Here is a 20812-nt window from a genome sequence, read left to right as displayed (position 1 = left end):
GAATTTTGCTTCAGACAAAGACAGAATAACAGAGACTGAATTTACACTCCTTCCTGAAACAACCAAAAACATGACAAAATATATGCAACAATGGCTTTCAAGACATAGGACATGAGGCAACAAAGGACAGTGATCTCCGAGAAACATTAAACGAATTAAGTGTGCCCTAATCACCAGCTTACTTCCTGTACCCAGTCTGCAGTACAGGGAGAAAGTACCCAAGCACAGCCTGAATGTCTCTCTGGGTTGAGGTGACAGAGCCGGGAGTATAAAGTGGCTAAAATTTTTAGAGCAAAGTACCGGAATGGAGAGAGCTGTTCAGAGAGAGAACTCTGGAGAGCTTCAGGACACCCCTGAGTATTCAGCTGAGTACTGACGAGCACATGAATGTGAGGAAAGTACCAGAAGCCACGGGAAGAACCATACAAAAGGACTAAAGGGAGCAAAATTCAGAGCAACCGCAGAACAGGGAACAGTGCTTGTTTCCACTAGCCAGAAGTGGAAAACCTCATAATTTGCAGGATGTTGGGTAGACTACCATATTAGTTTTGCATTACTGTGTAATCATTTACCACAATTTAGAAGCTTAAAAATAATACCCATTTGTTACTTCACAGCTATGAAGGTTAAAAGCCCAGGCAGGCTTGACTGGATTTTCTGCCCAGGGTCTCATAGGGTCAAAATTAAGGTGTCAGTTGGGCTGGGCTCTTATCTGGGGGATCTGGGGAAGAATCTATTTCCAAATTCATTCTGGTTATTGATAGAATTTGGTTCCTGTGGTTGTAAGACTGATGTCCCCACTTTCTTGCTGGCTTTTAGCCAGGGATAGCTCTCAGCTCTTATTAGCCACTCTCAGATCCTTTCCAAATGACCCCCTACATTTTCAAGCCAACAATGACACATGAAATCCTCATTGTACTTAGAATATTTGACCTACTATTCTACAACCATTCACAGAAAAGTATCAGGTTTGGAAAGCTCGGAACTACTGAAAAACAATGACAAAGAGAAAATCTTGAAGGCAGCTAGAGAGAAAAAGCTACACTAAGTATAGAGAAACAAAGATAAGAATAAGAGTAGACTTTCATCAGAAACCACATAAGCCAAAAGACAATGCAGTAATGTCTTTAAAGTACTTTAAAACACCTCTCAATTCAGAATTCTGAACCCACAGAAAAGAGCTTTCAAAGAGAAGGGAAGAAATAGAGGGTTTCTCACACAAACAAAAGCTCAACTAACTCATTTCCATTAGATCTTCACTACAAAGAAATGTTAAAGGAAGTTCTTCAGGTCAAAGATGTAAATTATCAGACAGAAATTTGCATCTTCACAGGAAATGAAGAGCTCTGGAAATGTAATAAATGATGGCAAACATAAAATTTATCTTTTCTTATTTTTAATTGCTCTGAAAGGTAATTATCTAAAGCAAAAACAGTAGCAATATATTGTGTGTTTAAAGCATATGTAAAATGCATAACGAAACAAAGCACAGGAGGGAGGAATTAGGAATATACTGTTACAATGTTCTTATACGACAGATAAAATTGTTACCAAACTCAGGTTCAGTGCCACTTGCCGCCCCAACAGTCCGAAAAAATTAGAGTAACAAGGGTTGGTGAGGAGAAAAGCATCTTTTATTCTAGATGTCAGCAGCTAGAGAAGATGGCAGACTGAGCCAATATGCAGATAAATGGGAAAGAACAAAGGAAAGCAGGCCTCATGGCTAATAGTTGAGAAGTGGTCCCCTGGGGTCTTCTGAGGCCTCAGGTCTGCCTCAGTGTTATCTTAAATCTCATTGTTTATTGCCATCTGTGAAGAAAGACTGCTAGGGAGTTGTGATCTTGGGTCCCAAGGTCCTGAGGATTAAAGAAGCTGCTCTTTTCGGTTAGGATGTTTGTTAATTAACAAGGGATGGGTAGCCTTGGAAAAGGGAACAGAGTTCTTCAGTTAATCAAAGGAGAAACAAAGAGAAAATAGATGAATATCAGGATGGACTAAACTGCAAACTAGCTATGTTTAATTATATTATTTATCTACCAAATTTCACCCTTACAAAATGGTTAACATTGTTTGAATTCTGATTAATTAAATATGTATATTGTAAATCCCAGAGCAAAACTAGAAAGGTTGTTTTAAAGTGGTATAAATAATAAACCGCTAGTGGAGATAAAGATGGAGTCATAAAAAGTCAATCAAAAAGAGAAAAGAAAAGAATAGATGATACAATTAGGAAACATTTAGCAAGATAATAGATTTAAAACTAACCATATCAATAATTATATTAAATGTAAACTACCTAAACACATCAGTGAAAAGATAAAGATTATCCAATTAGATAAAAATCAAAATAAGACCCAACTATATGCTGCCTACAAAAAGTCAACTTTAAATATAATTAATAGCTGGGTTAAAAGTAAAAGAATGGAAATAGATATCGCATGCAAATACTAATAAAAAGATAACTGGAGAAGTTATATTGATATCAGGAAAAATAGACTTAAGAATGAGAAATATTACAGGGACTAAAGTGTGACAATAAATGAGAAAGGAGCCAATTCTCCACAAAAACGTAATAATTCTGACTATGTATCTAAGTGACAATAGGACTTAAAATATACAAAGAAGAAATAGACAGATCTACAATTATTTTTGAAGTTTCAACACTTACCTTTCAGTAACTGATAGGAAAAATGGACAGAAAATAAGGATATAAAAGAGACTAGCAACACAACCAACCAACTTGACCTGACTGACATGTATAGGTCACTTTATCCAACAACAGTAAAATACACATTCTTCTCAAGTGGACATGGACTGTTCATCATGATAGACCACATTCTGTGCCATAAGACAAACCTTAACAAATTTAGACGAATAGAAACTGTACAACATTATGTTCTTTGAAAATACTGACATTAAACTACAAATCCAAAACAAAATATTATCTGAAAAATTTGCAAACATTTGGAAATTAAACAACATACTTCTAAATAACCCATGAGTCAAAGAAGTTTTCAAATTTTAAAATATTCTGAACTCAATGAGAGGAAAATATAACATCAAACTTTGAAAATTAAACATACACCTACCATACAATCCAGCTATTCCATCAATGAGAAAAGAAAAGAAAACGAAAACTATGTCCGTGTAATGAATTTTACATGAATGTCCTTAAACTCTTTATTGTAATTGCCCCAAACTGGAAATAACACAAATGTCTATCAAAAGTTAAATAAACAAATTTTGGTATATACTCACACAATGTAATACTACATGGAATCAAAAGAAATAAACTATTAATACAAATTTAAAAATGGGTGAATTTCAAAACTATTATGCTGAGGGAAGTAAGCAAGGCAAAATGGAATATATACTATATAATTCCATTTATATAAAATTCTAGAAAGTGCAAACTAATCTATAATGATCAACCGGTGGTTGCCAGGGGATGGAGGGTGGAGTGGGAAGAGGAGAGGAGAAGATATAATAAAGGGACCCAAACTTTTTGAGAGTGATGGCTATATTCACTCTCTTGATTACAGTGATAGTTTCATGGGTGTATGAATATGTCAAAATGTATCAAAATCGTAATATGTGCAGTTACGGTATGACAACCTCAACAAAACTGTTAAAAACAAAAATGAGTCAGGGAAATTCATGTGAACTTGTACAATTTTAAGTTGACTTCAGAAAATATCTTGCTAAATTTAGGATCTCACCATAATGAACCTCTACCCTCCACCCTATACCTTCCTACCACACATCAGAATAAATACGGAGGATTTTATCAAAGCTGGACTTCATAAAACTTTGTTTGAATGTCTAGAGTTTAAACTGATGTTACCAGCTTTAAAAAAAAATCTCAAAGGGGGAAAGCCTTAAAGGTAAACATAATCCAAAAGAATAACTATCATCCTTAACTTGTACATTTAGCATCTTTCAGCCTATTAATGACTTCTCCCTCTGGACCATAATTACCAGCAATGGCATCAAGTTTTCTCTTTTCCATTGTGCCATAAAGTCTTTTTTATAAAATTGTCTGGATTCACTATTAAGATGCTGTGTTACCTCATGATGAAGTAGTTTTCACTTTTTATTTATGATAAAAAGCTCAGACTGGACAGTTTTATCACTGATTATCCCACATCTAGGGAAAAAATCATCTCATATTTGGCAGCAAGAACAGCTAATAACTTGTTTTAATAGTGCAACAGGCCTTGCCTGCTAGGGGGGCACACCCCAGCTTTAGGAGGGCTTAGGACGCATGAAACTCATACATCACCCTGACTCACTCAAATAATACAATGAGCCAGGCCATGAAAACTTAGAGGAAAATGTATAATTTTGCAGTCTATCTGCATCTGTTCAATCATATTAGCATTCATGAACAATAAATTGAATATTCTAATGATATTTGCCATTCCTGGTTTTCAGTTGATTTCCTTAAAGAATTAGAGTTTTTGTTTTCCTCATTTCAGAGAATATTAAGAACTGTTCTCTACTTAACTAAATCCAGGGTTATGAATGCTTCCTCCTAACAAAGCAGGCCCTATGCTCCTTCAGCCATTTGACAATTTAAGTTGCTAAGAAAATCATGCTTTTCAGCTTAGTGATGGAGCTCAGGCCTCAGGAGCATCTGAGCTTGCAATCCTACCTTTCACACAGGAAGACTCCCTGGTCCCCTCATGCTCTTCAGCTCTCATTGTTGGATGGCCAAGGAAAGAGTTTGTGTTCAGTGGTCACACAATCATCCTTGGCAACTTGTTATCACCATTTGGAACCCCAAGAGTCAAAGGCATATTTCATCTCTTTTGTTTATTGTTACTGCTGAGCTTTGTCCCATAGTTTGTTGTAGTTACTATTCTTATTATTCTAAAGCAAAAGGAAGTTGCTATTGTCTGCTTTTGGTTGAGTTTCTTTAGCTTGTTCATTCTGCTGCCACATTATTAGAGGCCCCAGGAAAACACTGTTTGTATTTATCTTCTCCTGAATGTCAGCTTCGCCTGGACCCTGGCTGTTCAACTAAGTGGAATTTTCCAGTACAAACATCCCCCAGTCCTCTCATCCTTGATTTGGCAGCTAATTGACCTGCCATCCTTCACTCTGCATAAGTTATTTGCAATGTTGGGGAAATTTCTAAAAGTAAAATAATGAGGCCTAAAGTCAACACCTTTTAAAAGAAATTCTAAGTTGTCTCTCCACTTTACCAGAAAGGCAGTACTGAAGTGACTTGGTAGTAAGCTCTGTCTCCATCTTCTTGAAGAAAGAATTCCTTTGGCTGGGTATCTTAGAGACAGAAGCAGGCATCTTCTTCAGAATGCTCCCTTAGGTGCTCCTGCATGCTTTTCTTATTGGTATTACTAGAATCAACCACAGACTGCTTGCTCAGAAGTTTATCAGACATTTGTACCACTCTAATTTAAAATTTACTTACAACGTATTTGGCCAATACTTAAGAACTATCACTCTGCTTACATTGTACAACTGCCTTACCAGCACTTGTTGGCCTATCTCAATTTCTTTTATGAGAGAAATAAATTTCTACCATGATACCTGGATTTAGATTTCTTAATCCCTGGTCCTAACACCTGGAAACTGTTACCCTGGGTAACAAAGTTCCTGCAGGTATGATTAAGTGAAGGGTCTGGAGATGAGATTATTCTAAATTATGTAGGTGGATCCTAAAAGCCATCACAAGTGTTTATAAGAGAGAGGCAGAGGGAGATTAGATACACAGAGGAGAAGGCGATGTAAAGACAGGAGCAGAGATCTGAGTGATGTTGCTGGCAGCTTCCAGAAGCTGGAAAAGACAAGGCACAGATTCTGCCCCACAACCTCCTGGCAGGCCAGGGGGACTGATTTCAGAGTTTTGGCCTCCAAAACTGTGAGAGAATAAATTTCTGCTGTTCTAAGTGAAAAACAAAATTGAACAAAACAAATATTAAAGGACTATTAGAACAGGAGACAGATCCAGGATTATCTGAAACTTCCATTTCATGTAGGGATTCCATGATAACATGTAGGACAGCATCACTCACTGAAACTTGAGTGTCTCGGACTAAATTTGTCCCCGATATATGTAGAATCAGTGACCTCACTGCACAGCTGTATTCCTGAAACACGTAAGAAATGCAGTTTGGCCATCACTGAGAACAGGGCCAAGCAGACATTTGTTAAGAGAGGGTTAGTCTGGGTGATGAAATCAGAGGCAGGGATAACTCACATCCTTAACACAAATCAGTGGGCCTGCCTTTCATTAATTTACTGAAACTTTTCTTGACCCTATTTATATTTTCAGCCCTATGAACTCTTGGGGGAATGAATCTGAGAACCACTGTCTAAGAGGATTGATTGTGTTGCCTGGAGGGAAATAGAAATGGAGTGAGGATGAGCATTCAGGCAGAATACTGTGCTGTAACCCAGATCAAAAGGCTCTCTGAGCCAACCCACATTTGGCCAGGCCCAGCCTCGGTGGGCAGAAGGAAACATACAGCTCTCACCCTGTCAGCTGTGTTTTCCATCTTAATTTAAAATTCACACTGAAGCTAAAGCTAATCTGCTCAGCTGGGCTATGCAAGCCCTTAACCTTTCTCATTTAGAAAGGGCTGTTTGACATCTTTCTGGAAAAAATTAGTTTCTACTACCTGTGAAGCTGCTTTGTGCTAGTTGGTGTTCATGGTAAATAAAACAGGTGTGGTTCTTAACACGTGGATGATTCGGTGGGTAAAAGAAGCAAAAATAGGCAGACAAACACAAAGAAATTTACAGTAGATATAGGAGATGGAATAACTATGCAGAGACATTTAAAAAGGGCCTGTGGCTTTCTTGTTCTAAATCTGGCAATACTAAGAAAGAGACGGGCAATTTGCTACAAGAGGAAAGTTCATATTGGGCACCACATTTTTAAAACAGTCTTATATGGAATGTTAAATGGGTGAAATAAAATAAAAATAACTACAATGGAAATAAAAGAGGTGGAAGGAACTGGGGTTCAGGGTGTGTGTGTATGGGAGAGGAGAAGACAGGGAGGAAGGATTTAGAGGAACAGAGATTTCTGGTAAAGATCTTAGGTATTTGGGTATATCTGGGCACCAGGATTTTTCAAAGCTGTCCAGATAATTCTACCGTATTTCCCCGAAAATAAGCCCTAGCCAATCAGCTCTAATGCATCTTTTGGAGCAAAAATTAATATAAGACCTGGTATTTTATATTATATTGTATTGTATTATATTATATTGTATTGTATTATATTATATTATATTATATTATATTATATTATATTATATTATATTATATTATATTATATTATATTATATTATATTATACTATACCGGGTTTTATATTAATTTTTGCTCCAAAAGATGCATGAGAGCTGATTGTCCGGCTAGGTCTTATTTTCGGGGAAACACAGTAATGTGCAACCAAGTTTCAGAACCACTGATCTATATCACCCTACAAATGGATATCAGGTTAAGCTTTCAATTATTTTCATATTATTGTTTCCTCTGTTAAAAGATCTCACATTGATTCCTTATCAATTATTGGGTAGGTATCATCTCTTCTTTCATTTACTCTTTTAACAAATGACCTGCAATAGCCATAGACAATTACTGCTCTGAGTCTTAGGCTTTAACTTGTAATAAGAAAATAATACCTACTTGTAGCTTTGGCTTAAAGAGAAAACGAGCCAATGTTTACAACGCATTTCACACAGTGCTTGACACACAGTAAATACATGTAACTAGCGGCAATTATTATACTATTAATAACTCTTATTATTCTCCAACAGGTGATTTTGCTGCTGTCTCCAGTCTAGCCCTGAAAGCATCAGGCTCATGGCTTCTGGATCGTTGCTCCTTCTGCTCTTTTCCCAGGTATTAGCCCTGCTCCTTTTCGTCTAAGCTCTGCCTATCTGAAATTCTACCTCCTTGAAGTCTTTGAATGAACAATCTCTCCATATGCTTTGTCCTAAACAATCCCCCACCCACCACCACCATTTTGGCATTCTTAAAGACATTTTTTTGTCCTCAGTCTAAGTTGGTCTTGAATTGTCTCTTCATTTTACTATGCATGTTAAGCATTGTCTCTGAATTTATGTTGTAAATTCCTTGAGATCAGGTATTGGGTTGTGTCATCCTGTGTGTACCCATGGATGCTCATGCATAGCCCATTTACCCTGTTAAGTTAAAGAGCCATTCACATCTAAGAGACACCCAGTAGACTGCAAGCTCCATCAGATGAGGGCAGAGGACCTGTGTATGGGATTCATCTAAGCCTCCGAAGGACCTGGAATAACACCTAATACATAATAGGTGTTTAGTTTGCTAGGCCTGCCATAACAAAGTACCACAGACTGGGTGATTTAAACAACCTAAATTTATTGTCTTACATTTCTTTTCTGTTTTCTTTTTTAACTAAAGTTTATTGGGGTGACAATTGTTAGTAAAGTTACACAGAATTCAAGTGTACAAATCTGTAATACATCATCTATATATTGTCTTCAATTTCTAAAGGCTATAAGTTTGAAGTCAAGGTGTTGGCACAGGGTTGATTTCTTCTAAGACCTCTAACCTTAGTTTACAGATGGTCTTCTCTCCTTGTATCTGTGTCTAAATCTCTTCTTCTTATAAACATACCAGTCAGATTAGATTAGGGACCATCCTAATGGCCTCATTTTCTCTTAATTACCTCTTTAAAGACCTTCTCTCCAAATATAATCACATTCTAAGGTATTGGGGATTAGGGTTTCAATGTATGAATGGGGGGACACAATTCAGCCCATAGCGTGCTCGATAAATATGTGAATGAATGAATTCCTCCTGCCCAACATGTCCTTACCACCTAATCCAGTGTTACTGCTTAGTGTAGTCTGACATTTATTAAGCAACTATTATGTTCCTGTCTTAGGTGGTTGTTGTAGACAAATGAGTAAGCTATGATTTCTGCCTGAAGGGACTTACATTCTAATGGAAGAAACCACTGCACACAGTTTCAATAAATGGAAAATAAATTAAGTTAACAGTGTGCACAGGGGGATATGTGAGACAGAAGAGAACCATCTAGCCCAACAAAGAAGGCTTCCTTGAGAAGATCATTTCTGAAGTGAGTTTTGAAAGATGCATGACAAATTTATAGGAAAAAAACACAAGAAGGAATTGATTTTAGTATTAGATGGTTATACTATCTAGAGTGGTAAATGGATTTAAGGTAAGGGCAGTATTAGAGGCAGGGAAAAGAAGAAAGAGATAATTACAATAGTCCAGGTGAGAGATGAAGAGGGTAGAAATTTGGCCAGTGGTAGTCAGTGCAAAGAAATCAGCAGGTGTGAGAAACATTTGCAGGGTAAAATCTATAGGCCGTATCGGTTAAATGAATATAGAGAAACAGAGGTATAGGGCAGCTAAAAGGGAAGAGTGTTGAAGAATTTGTGGCTATGTTTTAAAACCACCACAATGAGCAGCACATGGGAACTTGTAAGAAATGCAAATTCTCAGGGTTCACCCTAGACCCACCAAATCAGAGTCTCTATGGGTGGGACCCAGGAATCTGTGTTTTAACCAGCACTGCAGGTGAGTCTGGCCCTGCTATTAATAAGAAGCCCTACTCTAAAGATAAGAAACATTCTCTTTGTATCCAGGAATAAATATCTTCCTTTGTTTCTTTCTAATAACTCTCATTGAATTATTCATTCCCCAGTCCTTGCTGAATATCCCAAAACCGATTAGTTGAGGAGAGGGAGAAGTTAGTTGGATTATATATGTGTGTGGGAGGGAAGTGAAGGCAGGGAGGAAATTCCCAAATAAAAATGCTATCTATGCATCAAAAGATTTTCTGAAATCTGGCATTCATCTTTTATATACTCAAATTTAATATATGACCAAGCTTTGGGAAAATGTTTTTCAGTAAGGACACCAATTGAAAGAAAATATAAGTGCATCATAGGAAAAGGTTCCAGACTGGGGAGCAAGATTTTGAAAGCACAATTTATTTTTGATCATCCAGCGTGTTACGCATGCCTACTGAGAGGATGCACTAAATAACTAGTCAATACCTTAATCAATGTTTTAGTGGAACCCCACGGTAGAATCAATAATGGCGACCCCAATGCAATGACCTTTGGAGCTCACAACTCTGCTGTCTTACAGGTTATTCTCAATCAACTTAATAGAAAATGTTTGGGTGCAAAACCAAATGGTTCGATTCCTGGGAAATCATTAGTAGTTAAGTAATTAAACAATCACTCACTTATTAACTTTTCCAGGTACTTTGGTCACGCTTGACAATACCAAGATTGCCTGGTAATTATATAAATTATTCCTTTCCCCATTTAGTAGTTACCCAAAAAATATATTTTCATGAAGATACAGACAGGAACATAACCTTCAAAGCATGGAGGGTGAGAATTAGGTGCTACACTCTCCCAAGGACGAATGCTAATTCAGAACATATATTGGGAGCAAGCAGCATGGAGTGATGGAAACAATGATTTGTTTGAAGTACATGAAATTTTAATAAGCATGGGGATTTAATAATTATAAATAATAAAGTTATTGTCTTTAAAAATAAAATTTAAAAAGAAAGAAAAGATCAGTATTAAGAAAAGAGCACAGGTATCAAAACTCAGAATGTTTTGGTTCAATTCTTGATTCTGCAACTTACTAGCTGTGTGACCGTGGGTATGCTACTTAGCTGCTCTGGGCTTCAGCATTTTCATCTTTAGAAATGTTTATCTCAAAAGGTTGCTTCCATATTAAAAGAGCTATGGGATGGCTGGTTAGCTCAGTTGGTTAGAGCATGGTGCTGATAACACCAGGATTGCCAGTTTGATCCATGCATGGGCCCGTGGGAGCTGTGCCCTCCTTAAAAAAAAAAAAAAAAAAAAACCTAACAGATGCAAAGCACTTTTAGCATGCCTGTCAAGAGGAGTACTCAATAATACTAACTTTTTGTTGTTGTTACTATTATAGCTTTGGACTCAGCTCAGATCAGAATTCCAATTCAGATTCTTCTACCTATTTTCTACATGGCCTTAGACCAGTCATTCACCTCTGTAAGCTTTGTTTGTTGGTTAGTTTTTAAGATATGTAAAATGGGGACAAGAATATCTATCATGTAAGATGTTGTACACAGAGTAGACACTTAACAAATGATGGCTATTTCACCTTAGCTCTTCAGAATGGATTTTATCTTCTCCATCAATTTGTCTTAGTCTTCTCTGTTACTTAGGCTCAGTTTGGTCATTAGTACTGCCCTGTCCACAATGGGACTGGCAGAGAGCCCTCTTCTTAAAGAAGAGATATTTTCCTCATTTTGTGTGTTTGTTGAAAGGTCATCTTACATAATCCTGCCCTCCAACTGTCCTGAAACCACAGCATGGGGACCCCACAATCCATGCAGAAAAAGACAAAGTCATGGAATGAGAGGACAGAAATAATCTCAGACACATTTTTAGATGTGCCCCCATTTTCATCAACACAGTCTCTGTCTTAGAATGAATCCTTAGCCATCTGACTTTCATCCAAGCCTCAGATTCAGTCAGGCACAAATAATGAGACAATATGATCGGAAGTGGATAAAGAGAATGATATAAAAATACAAAATCACAAAAGAAAAGGTGATTAGATGGCTATCTTATTTTGTTTGTTGTTTTAACCTCTATATGGAAAAACCACAACATAAAAAATTAAATGTCAAATGATACATGGAAAAAATATTTGCAGTAGGTATAGCAAAGTGTCAATGCCCATAATATATTTTTAAAAACACCTGCAAATCTTTAATATGAAAAAGATCAGTATCCCAATGCAAAAAAGAATGGGCAAAGAATATGAACAGGACATTTACGAAAGAAAACGTGAAAAGGATAGATGAACAGACGAAAAATGTTTGAATTAGTAACAAATAAAAGTAAATTAAAACAATATAATTTCATCAGATAGCCAAAGGTTTTATAAACTGAGGCTTCCTAGTGTTGGTAGAGCATGGGAAAATGCTACTTTACATATTACTGATTAAACATTCCAGAAGGGCAATGTGCATTTGGCAAGACATATCAAAAATTTAATGTGCATATCATTTGATCTAGTAATTCTATTTTTAGGAATTTATCCTAAGACAAAAGATGTATATAAAAGGATGCTTCTTACAGAATTATTTATACTAGAAAAAAACATTTTAAACTACCTAAAAATCAATTAATAAGACGTCAGTTAAAAAACAATAATGAATTAATGATTTAGCCATACAAAAGAAAACACACTTCCATTAAATATACCACAGAAGCAGATATGTTGATATAGAACTCTGTCCCTAGGATGGGGGGTGGGGTGGGGTAGTGATCCAGGCAGAGAAACCAGCTTGAGCAATGGCCCTATAATGGGGTGATGCTTACTCTGTTCCTTATATGTTCATGTATCGTTTGAAATTTTAATGAGAAACATGAGTCATTTTCACAGTTAAAAATAGCTAATCACGATATTGTCATTTAAACACTTCAAAAAGAAAGAAAAGATCCGGATGAAGAAAGAGGCATACTGCTTGGCTATTAGACTTGGGCATTCACAGTTTATTTCTTGCAAATAGCCCTTGCTCTGCTGTCCGAGGCTGTGAACAAGGCAGCCACTGCTCGCTGCCAGCGGTTGCAAAGGGAGCTGACACAATCAAGGGGTCAGCAAAAGTGCTCGCTCAGGGCTCAGAGAGAAGCCTTCCCACCCCCAGCCTTGCATAGTCTGGGCTGCCCCTCCATGGCAAGGTACTTTCTTCCCTTCTTCAACCACCTGGTAGCAGCACACCACTCATTCTTCAACATCCAAGTCAAACTTCACCTCCTCTAGAAGCCTCCCCAGTCTTGATGCTTCTCTTCTGTGTTCTTCACAACTCTCTTTATACCTCTTTGTCACTGTCTCTCGTGGCCTCTAAATGACGCATTCACTTGCCTATCTCATCCATTCATGTGAGCACCTGGATAGCCAGAAGTATGTTTCATTAAGCTACCATTTCCAGGTCCAGCCTATCATCTGAGACATAGCAGTAGCTCAATACGTGCTTGCGGATGAACCAGCACACAGTAGCTGCTTTCCTGTCCCCTAATAAAACTCACACACCCCCACGTTCTCCTGCAGCTGGCTTGGCCTAGACCCCCAGCTGGGCCAGACCCTCAGCAGACACCCATTCACATGGGGACATCCATGTCTGAGGGATAGAAATGGTGTACCTCCCATATATCATGGAGGCTATGGGATGCCGTCCTCCTGTGTCTTCTGACGACCTATACCTTTCTTTGTTCAAACAAAAACAAGATGGCAGACCAATTTAAAGTTGTGACCAGACATGAAAGCTTTCGCAAGGAATAGACAGTATGCCTCCAATCCACGTTTTACCAGTGGGTGGGTAACATTGGAAGCCTCTTGCATCACACCAAGCCTCACCACCATGCACCCCACATTCGTATAGTCTTCCTCTGAACCCCTCGGCATGGACGTCCAGGTGGGTTTATGCCAAGTAAGCATTGGGCAGCCTAAGGTATTCAAATGTCACTGGACAAAGAGGAATAATGAAAACTGGGAAGTTACGTGTGCCAACCAATTGGCAACATCTTTATCTCATTCTGTAAGTTTTTCTCCTAGGTTTAGCAGGAATGCACACACTAAGCTGTTCCACCTGAGCTGAGGTTTAAAATGCTGCTTCCTTGGAATCAGAACTGTGGGAAATGATATTTCCATTAACAACAAGAAATGGTGTTGGAACAGTGTCTTTCCAGCATTTCAAAAGGCTGATAGGGTTCAGGGGTAAGGTTCTCAAGAAGTACATGGGCAACATTCAGCTTCTAGTTTATTCTCTCGCCTCCACCGCCCATGCCTAACAGAGACTTGACTTCTGAGAATATACTTTATGGAAATAATCCAAGATATGGGAAGGGGAGTCTTGCATTATTTATATAAGACAGGAAGGAAGGAAGGAAGGAAGGAAGGAAGGAAGGAAGGAAGGAAGGAAGGAAGGAAGGAAGGAAGGAAGGAAGGAAGGAAGGAAGGAAGGAAGGAAGGAAAAAAGGGCAGAAAAGGTGGAGGAAGGGAAGAAAAGAGGGAGGGAGGGAAGGAGAGAGGAGAGGAAAGGAAAGGCCTAAAAGCCTACCATTGAGAGATATTTAAATAATTGATTGACTTCTACTAAAGAGATTATTGTGAATCCATTAAAATGATTTTGAAGAGTAGGCAACAACATGGAAAATGCTTACTATGTGACTTTAAGAGGAAATGCAGAATACGAGTATTATTATGACCACACAAATTCGGAGGAGACAGAAAGGAATAAAGATAAAAGTAAAACAAAAAATTAATAATCTAATCACCCAGAGAACTATTATTAACATGAATATTTTCTTCCAGTCATTTTTCCAATCATGTACATATATAAACAAACACTTATTTTAATAAAATAAAGTGACCTCATGCTATGTAGTTATTTTCATATCCTACTTTTGCTATACAGCATTTTATTCATGAGTATTAAATAGTCTTTAAAAATATTATTTTCAATACTTGCACAGAAGTCTGGCATGAGAACATCCCACAATTTATTAGGTTGAACCATACAAAAAGCTGTTTTGCAGGTCAAAATTTGTCAACTCGCAGTAATTTCATATGGATCAGCTTAATATTTACCTAATTTCCAGTTGGAGCACTTGGGTTATGCTAATTACTCACAATGAAGTCAGTTTAAATAAATATTTGGTGTCTCTTCACTTTTTTATTTGGATAAAATTTCTAAAAGAAATTTCTAAAAGAAATTTTTAGATAAATATATTTTGTAGATAAGCATATTTTTAAGGTTCCTCAAATATTTTTCCACGTTGCTCTTCAGAAAACTTGTAACAATCGACATTCTCATAGCAGTGTTTGTCATTCCATTTTTGCTATACCCCAAATGCAAGAAACTCCTTATAGTTTCTTTATAACACATAATATTTTAGAACAAATTGCCAGTTTTCATTTCTTTACACTTAAGATAATTATCCTCGCAGAACAGTTGCGAGTGATTTATCTCATCAAAGCTTGCTGGTGTCAAGAAAAAAAAGAGTTCCTGTTGAAACCCTCCCTCTGGGCAGATCAAAACTGGAAATCAGATCTGAAGTCTGGAGTGAGACACATGGAAGATAGGTTCTGGGGCAAAGTAAACACACAATGGGCAGAAATAGGGCATTTGATTTTCCAGAGCTAAGTTCGGAATTCCCAAGGTCAGAGTGTAGAGAAGTGATGGAAGCCCACCAGTTCAGGCTGGAACAGTGTGAAGCACAGGGCATGATCATCATTAAAAGACCATGCTGGACATCTTTGGTGTCTGGGTGTAGCCAGTGGTGTCTCTATCTCTGGCAGAGTAACCTCCACATCCCAGTCAATATTCACTTCATACCTGTTACAAAATCATATGACAACATGGTGTTGGATGATGGGAAAAGTCTGGGAGATGAGAAATTATAAAAAGATGGGAGACATATAAGTTAAATGGCAGCCCTCCTAGGAGGATTTCTACTAGCTCTCCTAATGTAAGCAACAAATCACCCACTGGTTCAAATATCCTTGCCCATTCTGAACACCTGCTCCCCCAGACAGAGAATATTGGGAGGGCTACAGAGGCTTGCAAGTCCCAATATAGCCTGGTGGCTGCCGAAAACCTCTGTAAACTGTTCTCAAAGAATGACTTCATTCTCCAGAAAACAATCTAAAGAAAAGGCAGAAATCTTCTGGCCAAAGTGAGCCCAGGCCAACTGAAACATCAAGCTGAGTAAAAATATGGAGACCTTTCAAGGGGAGGCTCCATAATGAGCAGTTGCAAAAGCTTCTTTGCACCATGGCAAGTCCCTGGTTCCCAATAAAACTTCAGATCCTCCAAGTTTGTTTGAATGGGGACTTCTCTAGGAGAACACAGAGCTCTCTGGGAGCTTTTCAAAGACCGTTTTACAGACGGCCACCACAGCAAGTACACCATCATCAGAGATACTTAAACCAGCAAACCGGCTTGTTCTAGCCCATGAACACACCTAGATCTAATTTTCTGTCTCCAAGTTCATTGGCTATAAGGACTTGCAAGCTGCAACCATTTTGTTTCACACATCACCAGAAACTAAGTATCATACTTGTCAAAAACGAATAAATTGCTTTTGAGCTGTGGGCCAGGGTCTGGAACTGACCCTAGTCCCTATAAAATTCTCCTTCGTTTGGGCCTCTCAAATTCCTGTCCTGTCATGGAACAGTCAGCAATAAAAACAGGTAGGAGACAGACAACGGGCCCTGAGGTTTCAGAAAAGATCAAGAAACTACTTTCAATTCTCTTAAAAACATTCCTCCTCCTACTTCTGATTCAAAAGTCATGCATACAGAATAAATGTATGTCCCATATAGAACTTCTCAGTTATGTATAACTTTTCCTTTTATACTTTCCCTTCATATAGAAGTTTAAACCAGTGGTTCTTGTATTCTTTTCATAAGTACTTCTTTGGGCATCTGACATAGCCCCACAGATAACCATTTCCCACAGCCACCATTGGATTTATGTACATTAGTATGACTTTCTCTCTTCCCACTATGTAGCCAGTATTAGAGAACTTTATCCGAGATGGGCTGTGAGGGTTTTGAATTCCTGGAAGACCCACTTAAAGTCTTAGAGGATATCACTGAGCTAATACCAATTTTCAAAAGCCTTGGACAAATCTTCTTTCACTTGTTTTGGAATGTTACATCACAGAATCCAGACTAGACCCCTCAAATATTGTTAATGATTTTGAAGCAGAATTATGTCTAAAGTATTTTTATATTTTATGTTTATGTTTAACCTGTTGACAGTTTTCTGGTGATTTTTTTTACAAGTGAAACCCATGGTGAAGCTTGACTGACTTTATATTTTGTTCCAAATATACGCTTATGAAATTTTGAAGTTTCATGGGAAATGAGCAGATCATATTATTTCCATTTTATAAGAAAAGAAATTGGCTATATTTTAAACTATTTTTCCACTTCCAGTATGACCAACAAAGCTCATACCAGACCCTAGCCTCCAACAGATGACTATAAAACATGGACAAAATATACAAACAAAAATTAAATATCGAAAGGTTACTAGAGCGTGAACTCAATCAGGCAAATTCTGGATCGGAGCTAAGGTTCAATAGAAGGGATTGGTACAGGGTGAAATAACAATTTTTATGCTTCTGCAGGCAGGCTGGTCAGTGTCACACAGGGTGACTAAATCTCTAATAGAAAAGTCAATTTTTTTGAAGAAAATGACCAAAGAACAGAATTTGGGGCAACCACAGCTCCTGGAAAGTGAAAGGGAAATTTCAGAAAGAAGTGATAGAGAGAGGGAGAGCCCAAATCTTGTGCCTACACTCTTTCCAAGTATCTGGGTGACCCTTGAATCATACATACATATGGTAGACTCCAAGCACCTTAGCAAAGAAAAAAAAAATACACTGAGGCTTGAGCCACCACATAAGAGACAGACTCTGTAGTTTGAGTCACCAAGTTAATTGCCTGCTGAAACAAAAAAAATATAATGGCATTCAGAGTTTCTATGACCAATTATTCACTATGTTCAGGATATAATCCAAAATTTTTCACCATATAAAAAACTATCCTTGCAAAATAAAGAAAAATATTCTCCCAATAAATGAAAAGAAGGAAATCTCTGCTGAGAAATAGAAAGTATTTTTAAAAACTAAGTGGAACTACTACAACTGAGAAATACTATATCTAAAGTTAAAAATTCACTGAATGTGCTTAATAGTAGATGGAAAATATATAAGAATCAGTAAACTTGAACACATAAATAGAAATTACCCAATCTAAAAAAGGACGTAGGGAAAACAGAGGAGAGCCTCATAAACCCATGAACCTGTAGAATAATAACAAAAGATCTAACATGTATAATTGGAGTCTCAAGAGGAGCAGAGACAAAAGTGGGCATTAGAAATATTTAAAGTATCAGAGGGTAAGGGGGGAGGAGTGTGGTAGATGAGGGTAAAGGGGATCAAATATATGGTGATGGAAGGAGAACTGACTCTGGGTGGTGAACACACAATGGGATTTATAGATGATGTAATACAGAATTGTACACCTGAAATCTATGTAACTTTACTAACAACTGTCACTTCAATAAATTTTAATTAAAAAAAAATCCTCATCAAAAAAATATATTTAAAGCTATAATGGTTGAAAATCTTACAAATTTGGTATGAGACTTAAATTTACAGATTCAAGAAGCTCAGTTAACTCCAAACAGAAGACTTATTTTCAGTTTCCTTGTAGTCAAAATATTGGAAACCAAAGATAAAGAGAAAATCTTGAAAGCAGTCAGATAAGTACACATTACACATAGGAACAATGATTCAAACTCAATGACTTCACATTGGAAATTATAGAAGCAGAACATAGCAGGTCATGTTTTAGAGGACTTTAAAGTAAAAGAAGAAGAAACTATTAATCCTCAATTCAGTATCCAGTGAAAATACTTTTTTTAAGGATGAAAACAAAGACATTTTTATGTAAAATAAAACTAAGAGAAATTTATTGTCTGCTGATCTGCACTATAAGAAACGCTAAAGGAAATTCTGCAGGTTGAAACAAAATGAAACCAAGTGGAAACTCAGGTTTATAGTAAGCAATGTAAAACATCAAAAATGGTAAATATTTGAATAAAGATCTTATATAAGAGGCCATTTATAGAAGACCTTTTCCCCTTTATTTCTTTGAATTCATAACAGTGTTTACAAAAAACATATAACATTGTCTCATGGTATAACAATGTATGCTGATATAATACATGTAATAATTATAGCACAAAGAGGGAGACAGAGTGGACTCACATGGTTATAAGGTTTCTATATTTTGCATGAAGTGATACAATATTAACTCTAAGTATAAACTGTGAAAAGGTAAGTATGTATGCTGTAATCTCTACTATAACCACTAAAAATAATGGAAAGAGGTATATGTAATAGATAATTATAAACATTTTTTAAAACAATTCAAATACTTCAAAACAAGAGAAAAAAGAACAGAGAAACAACAAAATAAAAAATGGTAATCCTAATCCAATCATATTATCATTTTTATTAATCATTTGCTGAAGAGAGATTTGTCACAATGGATAAAAAAACAAGACCCAGTTATTAACAATGCAGTTTACATAGAGAGAAGTCAAGAAACAAAAGAGAATCAGTCTAAACCATAAAATGAAAACAAAACAAAAATGGATTTATGAAGGAAAATGACAAATCTCCACAAAAAAATCTGTCTTTGAGAAAACAGCCTCTGTGAACTTTCCAAACTTTAGCCTTCACAACAGAATACACAATTCATCAATGTTAGCCAGACACCAAGATAATTTTCTATATCAAATCTGTCTACATTAACACATAATTATTCTGTATGGAAATGGGACATCACATCTTATTCCCTTCCTGCCAACTCCTCTTTGAGCAAACATACTCCTCTTCTGCCCTTCTCCAAGCCCAATCATCAGCCAAGATGTGCGTCCATCTGTTTTGTACCCACATTCTCAAAAATTCTTGATTCCAGCACAAACTCTTTATTTGAACATAATCTTAGTTGCACGTTGAGAAGAGGTAGGAAAGGTGGTCTCTGATGGACTTCTATTTATGAACTAAATTATATCAACTGGTTTTCATTTTCATGACCTATTTTATTATTTTCTAGATAGCTGGAAGTTTAACATCCTCTAAATGACATAATCATTTTCCCCTCTGCCCACACAATCGGAAGTGATTCTCACTGAAATGTTTTCTCTGCTGAGCCATCCACGACCTCAAAATGATGAGCACGTGGACCAAAAACTTTTCTGCCATTACTACAGGGAATTGTGTGTGCCAACCTAAGTGCAACATTCAAGTAAAAAAAAGAAAGAAAAGATGAGTAGGGACAGAACATACGTGTTTTTTGACAAGAATATATCTCTAACAAAGGGCATTGTTGCTTTGAAAGATTAGCCCCCGACGACTAACATTATGACAAATAATCTGAGGAGACACTCAAACCATAGAATGTGAGATTCAGGGTATAAGACTCATTGTATGGTAGGCAAAAATATTGAATTAAGCAAATACAATTGCTCAGAGCTATATGCCCAGAGTTGCGTCTCAGTTCAATAGCTAAATGAAGTGTCTCCTCTTTTGTTTCAGAAAGATGAGTTGAGACTATGTTGAGGGATGAGAGTGATTTGATAACCATGGTGGGCTTAAAAAGAGTCAAACATAGAAAAAAATAGAGGAGTAAAAATGAAATATAAATTCCCACTTTCACCCTTCCCTCCCTTTCTCTGTCTCTGTCTCTGTCTCTCTGTCTCTCTCTCGCTCTTTCTTTCTCTCTCTCTCTCTCTCTCCCCCCCTTCACATGCCTCTGCACCCCATAAAATAATATGCCATTCTTTTTAACATAAATGGAATCATTTTATGCAAATAATTCTGAAATCTTTTGATTCACATAATCCATACTTTCTTTCCATATCAGCCTGAATAGATCTTTTTCATTTTAACTACTATATATACATTACAAACATGTTTTGGATTTCACTTATCTAGTCCTATTTTGTAAGATATTTAAGTTGTTTTAATTTTTACTCTTATTCAAATGCTGCTGAATGAAATTCCTCCGCATATCTTTGTGTATTACAGATCTATATCAATAATATAAATTCCTAACCACGGAATTGCTGAGTCAAATGTGCATTTTTCCAATGTGATAGATATTGCCAAATGGTTTTCCAATATTTATGCCCACCATATAAAGAGTTGCACCAATTG

At 36.9% G+C, this 20812-nt stretch overlaps 1 long non-coding RNA gene across 6 annotated transcripts in view; it reads right to left on the bottom strand.

Moving 5' to 3' along the window:
* The window catches only part of LOC141570698 (uncharacterized), a 401214-nt gene that overhangs the window by 205272 nt on the left and 175130 nt on the right, over positions 1-20812 (bottom strand). The window lies entirely within an intron of this gene.

This window comes from Rhinolophus sinicus, linkage group LG03 (assembly GCF_036562045.2).
Source record: "Rhinolophus sinicus isolate RSC01 linkage group LG03, ASM3656204v1, whole genome shotgun sequence".
NCBI lineage: Eukaryota > Metazoa > Chordata > Mammalia > Chiroptera > Rhinolophidae > Rhinolophus > Rhinolophus sinicus.
The sequence above is the reverse complement of the archived record's forward strand: the minus strand, read 5'-3'. Positions and strand labels throughout refer to the sequence as shown.